At 37.2% G+C, this 15,688-nt stretch overlaps 1 protein-coding gene and 1 long non-coding RNA gene across 4 annotated transcripts in view; one reads left to right on the top strand and one right to left on the bottom strand.

Annotated features, from left to right (window-relative positions):
• The first annotated feature begins 836 nt into the window (after window positions 1-836).
• Window positions 837-15,688, top strand: part of grh (grainy head) — a 65,013-nt gene continuing 50,161 nt past the window's right edge. For 2 of the 3 annotated variants that reach the window (XM_086969564.1, XM_086969563.1), the window contains exon 1: window positions 9,702-9,931. The gene's annotated coding sequence lies outside the window, so the exon portion shown is untranslated. Of the gene's footprint in view, window positions 1,350-9,701; window positions 9,932-15,688 lie in introns of those variants that run through there. The other variant, XM_022838352.2, reaches the window with a different exon arrangement.
• The window catches only part of LOC111263354 (uncharacterized), a 37,963-nt gene continuing 25,707 nt past the window's right edge, over window positions 3,433-15,688 (bottom strand). Inside the window, exon 2 of the long non-coding RNA XR_002682170.2 lies at window positions 3,433-4,594. This is a non-coding gene — a long non-coding RNA (uncharacterized LOC111263354). The remainder of the gene's footprint in view (window positions 4,595-15,688) is intronic.

Genomic DNA, 15,688 nt, shown 5'->3' with positions numbered 1-15,688 from the left:
TCTGTCGTACGTTAGGCTAAACAGGTCGGCTGTTTTTTGCAGCTTCTGATAAACATGTCTTTATAGCCGTTCTGCCATGGCAACAGCCAACAACCATTGAATACTTGTCGCTATTGCACCTTCCGTTTACCATTCATCACCAACAACGGCCAAGGCAACAGCAACGGTAACGGCGGCGACAACGGCAGCAATAGTGCCATCACCACCCTTACCATTCTTTCGCTGCCGTGGTCGCCCCCCGTCCTGCCTTCCTTTATTTTTCTGTCGTCCATCGGAGAAAGAAAAAAGAAAAGATAGTAAGTAAGAGATTCTTCAGTAAACGTAAAGTCAACACTTCTCATTTACAGACTATGTGGCTCTACATTGCTTATTGCGAGTGGAAATACATGTGATGCATATTGTATTATTGTTTATAAGCTGTCATAGTTCTATAAAGGAGACGGTAACGAGCACCAGGCTTCAACGGCCGATAGGCTCTCAGCTTCAGTCTTCTCTCTCGTTCTCATTGTCGCGTTTTGCTCGCTGTGAACAATCTTTTATTGGCTCTCCATTCTGAAGTATTGCTTGTGTTACATTACTGGTATAGGTGGTCCCCCAACTCAAAGCCCCGCCCCATCACCTTGTAGCGCCGTCTGGTGGCCGCCGGGAGCACCTCGTCGGCGCCTGCAGCTGCTGTTGCTGCTGCTGCTGCTGCTGCTTCTGTAGCACCAGCAGCAGCAAGGAAGACGACAGCAACAATAGCAACAACGACAACAGTGGCGGTGGTGGTACTATGAAGCGTTCCATCGCTAGCTATATCTCTTCAGCTTCAGTTGTCTTCGGTAGGTTGAGGAGCGCGCTCGATGCAAACGTCTCACAAAGCTGCAGATACCGCAATTGCATGAGCCATTGGAGTCAACTGATAGTAACAGTTCAGCCATTGAAGAATTGCTAAATAATTACTTAAACTTAGTCAGTTTTCTTTATAACTGTATCTTTAATATCCGGACAATACATACTAAGACTTACGACCTCACATTTATTAATTTTCATAGAAACAGAAGAGTGATAATAAAGGGACAAACATTAAGTGTGACTTAAGGAAATTTGTGACAACAGAAGGTATCAGTTTCGCTTCAATAACAACCAACAACGAAGGTGCTATTTCGTCGTTCTTTAATCTCATAGGGCCTTCAGAGTTCTTAAACTCAAAACTCAGTGCCCGAAATTGGCTTATCACTCCCTTGGATACATGTGCGCAGTGCGGTTAATGTGTTGGACAAAGGCTTTTTTGTTTCAATCTTCGTTGCTACATATGGTTTCATCAGTATCATCAGTTAACCTGTCTTCACTCTTGGAATCTAATAAAGGTGTGTGCGTCGGCATAGAGAGAATTTAACTGCTGAAAAATATTTCGATAGAGAGTGGGTGAAACAATATGTAGATTAGATTCTATCGAACAAACTTAGCCCTGTGATAGCATTATCGCCAAAAATTGAACCAGCAAAGCTCACGCTCTCGACAACAGCATCCCGATTTTTCTCTTCAAATATATCCCTGTTGAAGGACACCGATGAGACTTCAATCTGCATGCAACTTGTGATATGGGCTGTTGATGCTCAGGAACGATGCCGGCCGTCACCGTTTGTGGCCGTTTGTCAAGCGCGCACTTCGTAAGTGTTGGCATAGGGGTCGTGAAGGCATTTCACGAAACGGGTGTGCAAGCGTCATATCTCCAGCAAACAAATGTTTCCTTGACTGTACTAGGTAAGGAAAGCTAATTTGGTCAGTAGAAATTGATTGGTGGCAGCTAAGCATGAAAAACCGGCAGCGCGCTAATTTCGACATATTTTCTCTTCATGTATAATCAAAAACGCTTAATTGGAGCAAATCTACTGAGCGTCTTATCAAATAGTTTGTTCAACTAATATTTTTTAATAATATGTGTAAGAGTCGTGAAAGAAAATAAAAATAATATAACCAGGTATTTCAAGCATTAATTAAAAAAAGGCAGTATTTAAGTGAAAGGCAGCTCGCCCCAACTACGTATTTATGCATTACCCTTCGTCTGTTTTCATCAGTTCAATATATTGAATTCGGAGTTACGAGTTCGGTACATTAAACTGTCGATTTTTCAATATTAACTGAATTTTGAAAAGCCTAAACAGACATTCATCTGGCGCGAACAACATATCGCATAAAACAGCCTGCAATTAAAATAACTGATATATTACCGATTCGTAGTGATGACCATAAACGGAAACACCTGATCGAAAAATATTTATTCAAAGTTTAAAACTCGTATTGTAGGAATAGATGAATAAGTGCTATAGAATTGTATGCAGAGATATTTACAGTTAATTAGCACATTATTTTACTACGTTGCCAAACGCACCGTCAAATTTACCCATTCAACCCTTTACAAAATATTTTCCGAGAGGTCCATATCTTGTAGGTTTCAGTATATGCAATAGTTTATCCTTTTATACTTCCAGTACTTCCAACCTAACGTATGCAAAAATTCGAAAGGTGCCAACCCCTGCTTTTTAAACAAAACAAAATTTTTATTCTCGCTTATTCTAATGTGCATTCGAGAATGATTAATAAATGTATGAACCATGTATTTTGTCAAATAAGATTAATATGAAGGTACGATAAGGCACACTATATGAGCTTTCATATTATAGGTGTTAGTAAATCTAATATCTAATAAGTATCTTACTGTCGCATGCCATCCAGGCGGAACTCTCAACAAAAATACCAAATGAATAACGAATAAAACCCTGAAATATTTATAAGTGGGTCGCCTTCAGGACAGATCCCGGTATAGTTACAAACTACAGCATGTCTATTGTTGTTTTTCTATAAAAACGAGCTAAATACCAGAAAACGAAACAGATAAGAGGATTCATTTATCATTACGTCTTTTTCAAAGATCATCTTGATTTCTCTAATGACCTAATGTTTTGCATGCTATTTTTCTACAGACTATAAAGTGCTTATCAATTTATCGAACTTATAAACTGCTAGATCATAAATGATTCGACTAGAGCGAGCTACCACTCTTGGAAATGGCTCTTCAGAAATTATTTAGACCTACAAGTATTAATTTCCGTTAGAACCATGGGAATTAAAAAATAAAATAGCTGCCATTGTTGGATGCGAAAGCTCATTGAATCGTAATATAAAACAAAGCGCTCCATGTGTGAAATTAAGAGAAGTTACTGAGTTTCTTGTAATTCTCTGTATATTCTTTCATGTATACAAACAAAGTATCATTGCCTATGTTTGGCATGTTCCCCTGATAACAGGTATAATGTTACTCCCTATTAAATACCAATCTTGTCCAAAGTCAAGCTTAAGTTTGGCCATGTCTTTTATATATATAAATATGACCCGCAAAGCGTTACCAGTGGCAACCTTCATGCGTAAGAAAAATTAGAGACCAATAGGCAGAGTAGCGACACCGCGTAAGAAGAATCATGAAGTTCTTTTACACGTTGTTTATTTCAAATATGCGCTTGATTTATTCAAAATTAAGTGGCACACAAAAAACGCTCTTGTCAGGGTCTGCAACTACAGTAGTCGTCGTTTCGTTCTCAGCTGGTCATCTCTCTATATACTTCCACTAAAGAAGTACATTGTATATTATAAATGTTACTTACCTACGATTTTAATACAAGTGAGCCATGGTAACAATCTGGAATGTTTTTAATGACTCTGTGGATTATTTATATTATCCACACAGCAAGCAGACATCTATATATACTGTTATAAAGACAAAAGTAAATTATGTGATAAAATGAGTAAGTATTCGCAAACGCGGGAATCACATCTCATATGCTAGAGATTATATAAGTGACAGGAAGTTTAGAATCGTAAAGCATCTGTTATAGACATGTGATAAATTTTCATCCACCTACATGTGTACATTAAATTGGTATGGCTAAAGTTAGTGCTTCGTTCTTCTGCGAGGATTTAATGATTCTTTGGCAGTTGAAATTTTGTCTCATAAAGTGCTGTGTTTTTATGCCGTCTATAGTTAAATTTCGATGAGCTAAAAGTCATGCTGCTGGATAAAGGTAAAATAGTCATTCAGGCGCACTGCTGCCAAAAACTATAAAGTAAATCGTGTTACGCGATTTGTGTATTACCGAACCCTTCTATTGCGAATCGTTTCCCTGTCTGATGCTAAAGTCTGTAGGTTTGTCTAACCGAAACACACTTCAGCATCGAAGTAGGAAATTGAACCGAAAAGTTATAGCACCAAGTGAAACCAGAGTCGATATGTGTCCTGCCTTTTGACGTTCTGTTATTTTTAGCTGTTATTTCGGTGCTGCCGCGAAACGCATCAGATCTCGGCTTTAGCTGGGTCGGTCGCTACCGGCTGATAACTTATCGCTAGGCGAGCTTTTTCTTGATACAGTAAGACGTCGAGATACGTCCGAAGACCGATAAAAACGAAGTCACTCGCCTATTCGTTTGATCAGAGATCGGATATGGGTTCATAGGTTCTGCGCTCTTTTCTTAGCACACGATGACATCAACGACGACAACGACAATGCATTAGGAGTCTAGCTAACGAGCCTACGATTGGCAAGGAAATGACGCACCACTGAAATATAGGAAAAAAAAAGGTTTAGTGTGAAGCAAATACCTATGCATATATGTATATTCACCTGTCTTTACCGACAGTAGGCTATGACTGGCAATTTTCAATAAGACATTAATCCAGTCGGACTTATTATGAGCTCTAATTAGTGGCTACTTTATATTATTGTAAAAGAAATACATATTTCATAGACAGAGGTGTGTGTAGCCTTAATGATATAATTTTGGGCCAGATACCAGTGCTTATCAATAGACCTCAGAGTTGTGACATTGCGTGTCTCCATGGCCGAATTCTCATTTTGGCAATGCAAGCGTTTAACAAACGCATTAAGTCACCCGGAACAAGGATCATCGAAATATGTGGAATGATATAGTTTTTTTGTGTACGCTTTGGAAAGAATACATAACCCAGCTAAAATGTGTGAAAGTTCAAGTGTACTCTCGTAGTATATAACTATAATACAAAAGACTAAATTAAAACAAAAAAGCAAGTGAGCTGTTTCATAAGCAGACCCCAGTTTCCCGATAAAGTGCGGCGCAAACCATAGCACCACGATATGAATGTTTTTAAAACGGGATTCAATACGTTTTATCCAATTCATAGTATTCTCAATATACACGCATATTCAATATTTAGTACTAGGCCAGTAGGCTATATTTGTACAGCACTGACGTGACCGGCGCACGTTTTGATCAAATTATTTTTGATCAGCTTGATTTGCTTTTGCGTAGATTTTCGGATTTATAGTGGCTGATTTATATCGTGGATTTGTAGGAGGGATGCTTTTAGTGATGTTTGCTGCAATTTCACACTCTAAGCGTTGTGTGGTCAACTAAACACTTAGTATTTTGAAATGCTGCTTTCGAAAAATGTGAATAGCGGCAAAGACTAATCATAACATGTTGGAAGACAAACGTTTTGTTACATTTCGAAAATGTGACGTTCCTGTCCACCTGTTTAAAGTCGCTGTCGTCTATTAAGTTGCGCCTAAAGAAGTTGCGAGCTTTTCTATTACAGAGTATTCGTGTCGTTGATGTAATACTTTCGTTCGCTTGTATCCAAAAAGTTGGAAATCCAACGTGGTTTGTCGTCCGTGGTGCTAGATCGACACCCGTGAGCACAGGGCAAAAATAGGCCATCTGGAATCATCGAATCTTTGATAAATAATAAATATGCTGCGCATACAACTGGCAAAAGTTCTAAGATCAATTCAATCTAGGGACTATGGTTCCGAGGAATTATTTCTGCTGAGTTCCTTCAAATATATTATTATAAGGCTTATTGCTCAAGAAAGAGCAACCGCTTTCGAAAACTTATTTCTTGGTCATACGGTTTAGTTTTTTGTTAGAGATAGCACCAATCGTACTTGTAAATAAACAGGAACCATTCGAAAGTGGATCCTTCGATCTTTTAAAGTATTTCCATTTAGAAGGCAACACATTCAGCACTATCTCTAAGTACTGAAACATTTCAATCATTTTGTTTCTAATCATTATCACAACCAAATCTAAGCCAATGATGTCAACATCTCTATCTCTTGGACTACTCCAGTTGACAAGTAAAAGGAATAGTTGTAGGAAAAACAAAAATAAACTTCAACGCAGTTATTATCATTAATAAATACACCTTAAACAAAAATAATCGATATGTTAAATTCTTTTGGTCCATCACATAGTGTTTCATTCCTATCCAACTTTTAACGCGACGTTGCTTCAATCGAATGAAAAATCTAATAATATTCAAAAATGGTTATGGTTAGAGTATATAATTACTACTTCTGATTACTTCATTTACTTTTAGAGGTTGTTGTTGATGTATACTAAATGTATTATAGTAGAAACATTACAACAAAATGGAGCCAACATTTTGCCTCTTCACGTCGTTTTTCAGATTTAGTAGTCATGCTCGTCCGAAATTTCTCGAGTCCAACAAACTTAATATTTTATACGAATGTATTTACTTGCCACAACATTCAGCATTATAATTATGTGGTTTAGAAATTAAGTGGCGCATGGTAGTGCCTTGGAAATGTAAATACGTATAGTTCTCGCAAAAAGATCGTACTCTTCAAAAGGTCTTTGGTGAAGGCATACTAAATATCCAGGGAACTTTTTATAAAACATTAGGCAAAGCGTCATTAAATATTGCTTTTAGCTAACAGAGAAGGCGACTAACTCCTCCGTTTGATGCTTCAAATCCCACCCTTACTCCCAATGTTAATCTTTCGTATCTCAGCAAGTCTGTTATATTTGAATAAAACATGCAATGTTTCTTTAAAAAGAGCGTGAACCAAAACGGTGAAAAGTTAGCTTAATTTTTGACCTCAGCTTTCTAATGATTCTGGAGAAACCATAATTACTATTAAAGTGAAGATAAAATATTATTAAATTATACGCTAAAATAAAAGTTTTTTTTTAATTTAGCAATTTAGTTTTGCGGAATCCCTCCTATACCGGTACGTACATCGATGAGGTGGCGTATATATGTCCTAATTAGTACTTAACGAAGACCAAAATAAGTAATAAAATCTCAAACTAGCCGTTGGATTGTATTTCTCCTTTTAAAATAAGAACCATTTTTGTAAAGAACTCTACGCAGCTTCTGGACTAAAACGCATCCTTTAATAGCAGCCCGATCCTCTATCGGAATACCCCCCTGAAACGTCTGTTCTGTCTTTTTTCGCCTGTATTTTAGGATCCGCATAGCAAATTTAACAGTGGAATTTTTGGTCTAAAATGCCCATCTCGATGGCATCTTCTGACTTATTCGGAGGACACCTTCACATCGCAGCAATATGTCTCGGACAGCAGCAAAACGCCAACAAGGAGAGACAATCTGCCAACTACCTGTCATAGCGAGCAAGGGATCATCTTTCCAAAAACGCTCCACTCGGACCCACTGCACAGACAGAACCCACCGTTCGCTGAAGCGACAGGTAGAAGTCACATGGATATATTAATGTGCTTCAACGAGATCCCTATGAGTATATATGTCGGATGACCGCTCGAACTGGTGTAGGGATTGCTACACTGATTAGCATGGAGTGGACAGCGCCAGCACCCATAAGCTGTATTCGTTATCAGAGGCTGCTATGGATAACCGCCTGACTGAAGACCTAAATAACACTGGATGCCATCCGTGCTTGCGAAAGCATCAACAGGAAAGCTGATGGGCCCCGAAGTAGCTAGCAACAGAAAAGTTTTATTGTCTGATTAATATTCGAATTATATTGTAGATCTTCCTTTTTTGGGGCTCATGCCGATGCTGTTATTTCCGATTTTGACTTGGGTGATCGGGGTTTTTGGTCGCGTCTTTAAATAGGTGTCTGCTGTCTGCTTACAACAACGACAAATATAGAATTGGGCCCCACGTTAGGAGTGGCCGCCAACGCAATGTTGTTTCAAGTGGAAACAGTTCGTTGACTATTTCGTGTCACTGCTGTACTATATTAGGCATACTGAGAAATTATTGGAGATGTAGTATGTCATACATAGTCCCACGCAATTTTTATCTATTATTGTTTTTTATGCAAAGGTTAAACCTTCTATCAAAAGCAAGGTGTGGTGGAGTTACTGCCGTGGTGAAGCAGAAATTTCTATCCGATGATCAAAAAAATAGGTATAAGCGGCCGCACTTGCACAGGACACTGATACACGGCCGATGACATCGGAACATTTTCGCTGTCACACAAACATTAAGCGCCTTGCAGTCTTGTTACATTGCCAATGTAACATTGATGCTAAATGCCTGTTGCAAAAGAAGACAAATCTATGTTGAGCGATTTTAGGCGTAGCTAGATAACAGTTTTTGCTATACCTACCACTTTTCATAGTAATAGATAGCATTTTATAGGAAAAGACTTTTCATACTTAATATGCAGTAATTGATAAAGTCTTCAAACATAGAGGTAAAGTGTCTCTCTATCAAAAATGTACTACACAAAGAAGCAATGGATATATAGGCCTTTAATTGTATGTTTAACATATCCAACAATCTTGCAAAACTGCATGATTTGAAATTTGAAAAAATTAGCATTGTTGTGGCATATATAGCAGAATAAAGTGTCGCGTGACAGTCGTCACCGGTATCGCGCAATTGTCGGATATACACTGACCGTAAAGCGCTATTGTGCCGTGTTCGCTGCCTAGGTTACCGTATAGGCTCTATCTCCATAATTTGTAAGAAATATGTGTACAGGAAGTACGGGGGCATAACTGGACGCATGATTTTTTGGTGCGCTGGAAACGTTCTGAACCCCTTGAATAACATATTCTTGAAAAGATTCTGTTAGTATAGAGGAGTTATAATTGTCTGTCCATCAGTGTTGTTGTAATGCGTCTCAGTTGTATTAGTTCTACTAACTAATCCACAATACTTAATCTGGAATGACGCTTAACAGGAAAATGCTAACCTTTCGAGCATTAGTCTCGGGTCAAAATTGTGCCGTTATAAGGCAACTAGAGCAAACAATATTGTATACACATAGTTCATGTATATAATTTCTGACCTATGAACAACAAGGAACTTGCAAACTTTTATCATCAAAAAAAATTAATAACACCTTAAACGCTATTTTGCTTTCCAACGCATTCTAGATAGATCTGTACGTTAAAAGACATTTTGTATAAAACGAGGCAATATATGGTAGTATAGTTACACTAAATCTAAAAGTAATAATATAATATGATTTTAAACTTTTAACGCGATTGATTAGAGAAATTATAAACTACTTTGTTTCAAAGTTTCACGTTGACTTTGTAAGTAAAGTTTGTACTGCACGCTTGTGGTGTGTTAGTACTGACTCTTTTGAATAAAATCCATTTGTGTTACTTTGTTTATCACTCTGTTGGTGGGTTCTTAATTTGTTTAGTAGCTATTAAATAGCATGTTAATTTTGAGGAACACTTCATTCTCGATTGTTACTACAAGGTTTTTTTTTAATAAAATCTGTTTTTTAACATATACAAAGCTACATGTGTAATTTAAGAAGGTCTTCTCAAAGTTTTGTAACTATATAATACAATCTATTTGTCTATCATAATCATGACACCTATTAATAATGTTTTATTCTTCTTGTTTTGTTTCATTTTGTTCTTGCAGGTAAATTGTGTATTTGATCTCCGCCTCACTGATTTGAAACTATGCGCTTAGTTGAAGCGGGTCTAAACCGATTCATAACATTATTGTTAGTGATTACGAGCGTCGATAATTGTCGACCCTACGGGCTGGGTTGAAGTCCCTATTGTATCTTCCGTATGTTCGTCGAATCGTGCAGAGATTTAACCAAAAAGCATCGGAACGTCAAGTTACTTATCTTATTTAAAGGAGTGGAGATAAGTGGTACGTTCTTGTTGCCACGCCTCTATGAAGATGTAATACTTATTTGTCTGCCTATCAAACTTATCGGCTACATAAAATAGTGATCTAACTCTATCTAAACAGCTTTGAAATCAACCTCAGACATTTTTCGCTTCACGTCGAAGGCCAGCTGTCTAAATGCCAATGCTTTAGCATCAAAATGTATTACTTAGTTAAATATAGGTTTTATGCTTCAAATGTCTAAATAAGCTTGCCTGATTTGTTTGCATTCGTCGTACTATAAATATTTTTACTGTGTCACAAAGGCGTTTAGAGTCACGCTTCAACGCTGCAATACCATACATAAAATTGAAATATTTATTTGTCCCACGTGGGGCCTCTATTAATCCAGCTCTAGTTAAAAAGGACACGCTGGTTACAAATGAATAGAATCTATCTTCTGATGACAGTAAAACCTATCGGTATTAGTTATAAAGCTTTCTGTAGTGGATTCCCTATATATAGCATGGAATATACTCATTGCATATTATTTTAATTTAATGTATGAAAAGAAAAACTGTACATGTGGTACAAAATAATAACGGCCTGTGACAAGTCTGGTATCTCCGAATGTTATATATTAGAATACTTAATATATATCATACGCAGCGGCTATCTAGAGCCGTAGTTTTTTTTCTCTATTTTGGTCGAATTCTTCTGAAATATCTGCGCCTTTCTTTGCTGGTTTCAAACGCCATCAAATTTTCGCTGGGATATGTATAGCGGATCAGCAGATGTGTTCTAATGTTGTTGCTACTACTCTCGCTGTAACTGCTGTAGCGGCGAACGAGTCCTAAACCGGTTTTCCCATCTTGCGAGCTTTTCGACCCATGGCCAACGCCTGCTCGCCTCTGCCCCATTGAAACTGGCGAAATGGTCACATAGTGGAACAGGGCTTGATAATGGTGCGTCTGATAGTATAGTGGGTATTTCAACAGAACTCATCTATGTTCTCCCCCAGGTTAGTTCCTATGCCTGTTCCCTGCAAGTTCTTGGATATTCGGTCGACATAATGCAGGAATATGAGGCTAGTTGGCCGCCCACCCTTTAGCGAGGCACCCTTCGCTGTCCCGCTTGTTTTGCTGATCACATCACTCCGCTCAGCGGCACCACCTTTCGCCTAGTTTATCTAGTCATCGCATTACATCTTGAATGCGTGACAACCGGGTGACCCAAATTTCTCAGTCCCTTTTTTGCTTTAAACCCAATCTAGAAACATACCCTTTTGCCACTCAGTCAGGCAAACGAGCATAAAGGTAGTACTTATTTATCTAAGCTCCTTTTCTGTACAAAATAAAGCAGTTTACATTATTTATAAGCACACAGGAAGAAGGTATCTAGATTGAATGGCTAGCGCCACTTGTGAAACCCAATTTAGTTAGAGCTTAAGTCACCCAATAGCTTAGTATCAATATCCCTAATATAACAATATTTTTGTCCTCATTAACAACTGCAAATATTCCTGCAGTACACACTTCTTATTCTAAGTTTTTTGAAAAGACCATTTTCGTTCTCTAACTTGTCCATATTATTCGAGGGTTGAAACAAATACATGTTTTTAAATATTATTTTAAATATAGAGCTATATAGATTTTATTTAAAATGTAACTAGAAAAACCAACTGATAAATTTACACACATAGCAAATTAATACTGGTGATTTGGTGGGACGCCCCTTGGTCGATGTTTTTTTGAAGATAATTTTTGGTCTTTATTTATATAACCTGTTACAAATTACAGGTACGCGCTTTAATCGACGTCAATGGTTATTTAAAGCTTCCCAAAACTGGCTGGCCATAGTTGCCGTACTTTTATGTACATTTACATTTTTTACAAGCCCTTGTATGATTAGAATTTGTGCACATCAGCCTTTAGTAACCGACGTACTGAGGCAAGCATCGCATCTGCAAGCAAAAATGGTGTGCCGGGCAAAACGTCACATTTAGTGGTGACTCCCACGCTACTAGCACAACAGAGGGTCACCTATAATATAATAATTATACAGAACCCTCTCAATGTTAATGCTATTAACAAAGCTAGACCAAAATAGTAGACAGTAATGTTAGCTCTCCCCAGAACTTAGCTCGTAGGCTTATTATTAGTCAATTCGCTTGCATTTTTATGGGTTTTGTTTTGTAAATTACTGTAGTAAAAGGTGCATAGATCGGGTGAATGTCTTAATGTATGTTTGGTAGCCATAGTTAATAAGTATAAGATAATGATCAGCGATGGAAAGATATTTTAGAACGGTAGAACCTGAATGCCTAGATGATAAAAAAAGATATATTTTACGTAAAATTGCCTATAGCAAGAATGTAAAAACCAGAGTATTTGGTTTCATTCTTACATTGCCCTTAAGTTTATGCCCTTAAAAGACGAATGTATTATTAGATTGAATTTAATTAACATTTAGCTTTTGATTTCCTTCGTTATGTTTATCCTACTTTTGTTTATTATTATTATCATGCGAATGCTATGCCGCTTTATACAATCAGACAGATATGTTGCTTGGAAGTCAAAGCGATTCGCCACAGGTACAATTTTCTGTTTTTTTTTTCAATCATGTTCTGTATCAGATGATCTATTTTTTCCGATTTTCTCTTCTCTTTTTCCCATTCTGAAGTTGAGCAGGGTGTGTTCTTTTTCGGCTTGATTTATTGTAATTGCCTCGGCTGATTCAGTTGCCTTGCCACGGCTCGAAGGTCCCCGAACTGGCGATGACACAACGTTGCAAATGATCGTTGTCGATAGTTGCCGTCGCATTAGACAAGAACGATTATTTATTCCGAATGGGTTATTGCAATAGTGTTGCGCAGCAACCTCTTAAAAAGCGACATTAGAACATCTGAAACAGTTGGTAGAATTAATATTTTTAATGTATTTAATGGTTACCTACTCAAAGGGAATGAAACGGTATAAAAAGTGTGTGTTTTTGTCCATCGTTATGATTATTCGATGTACTACAGCCGAATACTGTCACAGCATACACGCTGGGCTTCTTATCATTTAGTCCTAGGATGTTTAAAGTAGGTAAAGCACTACGATAAGATAACGAAGCCGACTTAATATTTTGAATACAGCCATTTATGTTATGAGAAGACAAAAAAAATTGAATCTACAACCTAAAAGTTTATGGTTTCTATTTTTGGAATTACACTAATTTCAATGTTATACGGATTTAAGTTAGGTAACTTTTGCTCTATTATCTCTCTCTCTTTGTGTACGCCAAGCAAAATTATTAAAAGCAATCAGATCAAGAAGCTCTTGTTTTTTGTTTTGAAAAGAAAAAAGTTTGTAAAGTATGGTGAATAATATGTACGGTTAAATGAAGAATATGTAGTAACTTATATAGTATATTGCGTTGAAAAGACGGACATATACAATGCCATGTTCCATGTATCAAAACCAATCAAAAATCTGTAATAATACAACGCGTTTTGATTTTCATCTGAGTTGGTGATGATATGCAGCAGCAAGGTGAAGTATAAGTTGTACACTACATCACTCAAAACAGAGATCAGAAACAGTCGTAATTGACTGTCAAAATTCATAAGAGAACTATGAAAGATAATAACATCATATTTTTTGTTATCGATGTTCTATTTAAGCCTACTTTTCGGTCATTATGTTGTTCAATGACAATGACGGTGCTGATACGAGTATTCGGAACAACTGTTTTGTGTAAGTCCAGGTAATAAGACACCGGTAATATGATTCCATAATCCTTTAATTTTGTTAATAGATCAATAATGGCTCCGTGTAATGTGTCTTATGAGTCGAAATCTCTGTTTCATTAACAATATGTACTGTAAAGGTCGAAGTCATTGGCCAGGACACCGTCTAATCTAAGATCTGGACGTATTGAAGCTAGTGAGGTTGAAAGAGCAAAAGTAGTGTTTAATACTGCTTCTGCAAAGGAACAAATCAGTTAACTATTCCCTGATAGTGAACTATTTTTCTGAGGGCCGTAAACCATTCAGACTATCATCCCTGCATACTGCGTATACAGACTCTATACTATGATACTGATTAACGCGCTATACTAGTAGAACAGACATATGAACATACATATATAATACATAATGTGCGTGACACTAACAATTGCCACGTTTACTAATAAAAACTGAGTGCAATACCAAAGTATGAAACTGTTGAGGGTAAATACGAGTTATAAATTTTCACATATATTTCTTTATCTTGCCGAAATGAAATGACGCTAAGTTCCCTCGATGATGAGGCGCCAGCAACGACTTTAGACATTTTAACAGTTCGGTTTTATAGTATTCTAGTTATATTTATCGGACTTCAGCGTACCTAGGTTCAATAAATATTAAGTGTTAAATCGAGTCGAAGTTTGAACTCTAAGTGTAGACAGGTTAATGTTTTAATAGTACCACTACACAACGGCGTGGCTTGGATGACTAATGCGCATCTCTTTTAACGCATGGCAATAGTAATTATAACTAGCGAGCTCGCTGCCACGCTAACTCAAATTTGAGCGTTCGCAACTAGAAAATGAAGGGAAACTAAAGAATCAAGGAAAATAGTGTATTATTATTTAGCTTAATAGCTGATTATACAGTTGACATGCCATTTTATAGATATGTTAGAGAAACTACAAATAAGTCCAGTAAAACTCACTCCGCTTGGGCTCCTAATGGGAGTAAGTCTTTGATGCTATACCTAAATGCAGGTGACTCTAAAAATGTATCTATCGGAAGATAATAATTGAAAGTATTAAATATAAAAAACAAAAAGATACACAATAATATAAGTATTTGTCGCGGCACATAGGTATTATACTCCACCTCTAGGAAAGATCACCTGAGTGTAGCTATAATTTAAGATTGTTTCACCTGGCTTTGAATTAATCAATACATTAAATAATTCGCATTTAGCGAATGAAATTGAAGAAATTAGCTAAACACCCCTTTAATAGCACCTTCAAATAGCATCGAGAATATCAAGAATTGCCTAAAACGCTCGCGTACATACCAGAGGTTTCTGTCTGTTTTGTCTATACACACACGTGAGTATGCGTCGATAAAATGACAAGTGCTAACAACAGATATATGGGAATATCATATACTGCATTAAACGCCTGCCATTATTGATATCGCCTTTAATATACAATACATCTTCGGTTATCAGTTCTTTTGTTATTCTATCGTTCGTTGTTTTGTACCAGAGTCATTGAGAACAGTTGAGCATTGTTTGGTGATACCATCTCGGTTATCACGGTTGTCTTGTCTTGCCTTCGTTCGTTTTGTCAAGGCAACATTACCTGCTTTGTAGTTCACAATTATTTTCATGAAGGTCGCATAGCTGTAGACGAGCCAGAAAAATGGTCACTTAGTCCATAGCATCCGATTGGAAATTATTGTTATTGTCGCTTATGTTGAGAGCAGAGGATTGGTGACAATTAGTTCATTGCTATTTCAGTGCCTTAGATTAGCTGAAATTTGCCGCCTACACGTGTTCGTGCAAATAGTGCTTGATTTTTTTGAAATTTTCAGAATATCTATGTCTGAAATAGAGTTCTACTTCAGCGCGTCGTGTTCAGAAGTGTCACTTTACCTGCCACCACGTTGTACTGACAAAGAAATGAGAGAAAACCCAATAAAGCATCTCAAAAAAAATACGAAATCAGACTCCAAGCATGTTAAGTGTTTCAACGACGCCGTATGGCACAGTAAGTCAGAATAGCGGTAACCTGCCATTATCTTAATGTTCAAGAAAT

Source organism: Varroa jacobsoni, unplaced genomic scaffold (assembly GCF_002532875.2).
Source record: "Varroa jacobsoni isolate VJ856 unplaced genomic scaffold, vjacob_1.0 scaffold_759, whole genome shotgun sequence".
Lineage (NCBI taxonomy): Eukaryota > Metazoa > Arthropoda > Arachnida > Mesostigmata > Varroidae > Varroa > Varroa jacobsoni.
The sequence above is the reverse complement of the archived record's forward strand: the minus strand, read 5'-3'. Positions and strand labels throughout refer to the sequence as shown.